Raw genomic sequence first — 1,381 nt, 5'->3', positions numbered from 1 at the left:
CTTGATAAAGTTTCTTTCAAAACAATATAAAAGAGGAAATTGAGATAATTGTGTTGTTTCCTACGGATAATTATATACTTGTATTTGCACAATGTTTTAGGTTTCCATTTAACTCAATCTTTTACTATGTATGTGTTTGGCTTTTGACTCCAGGAGTCACAGCAGTGAATTTCGCTAGAAGCTATTGTGTGTTAATAGAAAATTTATCAAACGGCAACGGATGGAATTTAATCTCTATTGTCTAGTTTCTCTAATTGCTCTATTGTCTATTTTCTCTATTTGCTCTATTGTCTATTATTGAATATCTCTACGGCCTCTATTAAAGTACGTGCACACGGGAGCAAGAGGTGGTTGTGCGGTGGTGCCAAGCGTTCTCTTTCATCGTGGGAGAGATAGTTTTATGAGCTTAACTTTTTTGCTATTTGCACTTTAACTGGTAAACCAAAGGTATACACATGTGTACGTTAAAAATTGTTTATTTTTAGTACGTATTGGGTGTATAATTGCTCGCGCAGAAGTGGTACAGGTTTGCCAACTCACTCCGGTCGGAAGGTAACGTTGCGCCCAGGAAGCAGCTACACCCGCAACACTCCAGCCCGTGCTATTCACCCGGTACGTCCACGTGGCGGTTTTACTGATCAGTTTAAACTAAACGCACTCCTATATTTGTTCAATTTATATCCAAGCAATGACACCATCCCCTTTTTTTTGAAGCTTTCATATTAACAAACATTTTTATATTGCAATATGTATATAAAAATAAAATCAACCTACATTTTAACTTGAAGTGAGCTTTGCTTTTTTAAATAAATACGTCTGGCAGTCGTTTATGCCAACCCCTCGACAGATGTATACCTCGGCTCTACCCAGGGGCCTGGCCTCTAGGCATGGCCCAGAGGAGGTGCTCTAGGGTGCGCGCTAGGGCGCGCTAGGGCGCGCTAGGGCGCCTCCCACACCGTGGAGGAGCTGCGGGTGGTGAGGCGGTGCACGTCCGGGTGCGAGTCGCCCGCCGTGCCCGTGCCGTCGGACTGCCTGGACAGGCGCCGCCCCCAGGAGCCGCGCCGCAGGATGTCTCCGAAGCGCGAGTTGTTGCCGCGGTCGCGCTCCCGCAGCGCGTACAGCAGCTCGTCGTACTCGTCCACGCTCTTGCCCCGGTGCAGGCCGTGCTCGAACTTGGCCTCCTTGGTCAGCAGCCGCTCGCGCTGGATCTGCGTGCGCACCTCGGTCGGCACGTCCGGGATGATGTAGGAGACGACGGCCGTCGTCAGGAACACGATGTGCTGGAGCACAGTTTCATGTTTGACAAATATTAAATGCATGAATCATCTCAGATACGTTTGCCAATAAGAATTTTAAAGACAAATTTTATTATTTCTTGTTT

General features: G+C 46.8%; 1 protein-coding gene across 1 annotated transcript in view; it reads right to left on the bottom strand.

Annotated features, from left to right (window-relative positions):
* Positions 1-1,381, bottom strand: part of LOC127749754 (translation initiation factor IF-2-like) — a 20,358-nt gene that overhangs the window by 2,640 nt on the left and 16,337 nt on the right. The gene's annotated exons all lie outside the window — the stretch shown is intronic.

This window comes from Frankliniella occidentalis, unplaced genomic scaffold (assembly GCF_000697945.3).
Source record: "Frankliniella occidentalis isolate FOCC.00 unplaced genomic scaffold, Focc_3.1 Scaffold88, whole genome shotgun sequence".
NCBI classification, from domain to species: Eukaryota; Metazoa; Arthropoda; class Insecta; order Thysanoptera; family Thripidae; genus Frankliniella; species Frankliniella occidentalis.
This window is presented reverse-complemented; position numbering and strand designations above follow the sequence as displayed.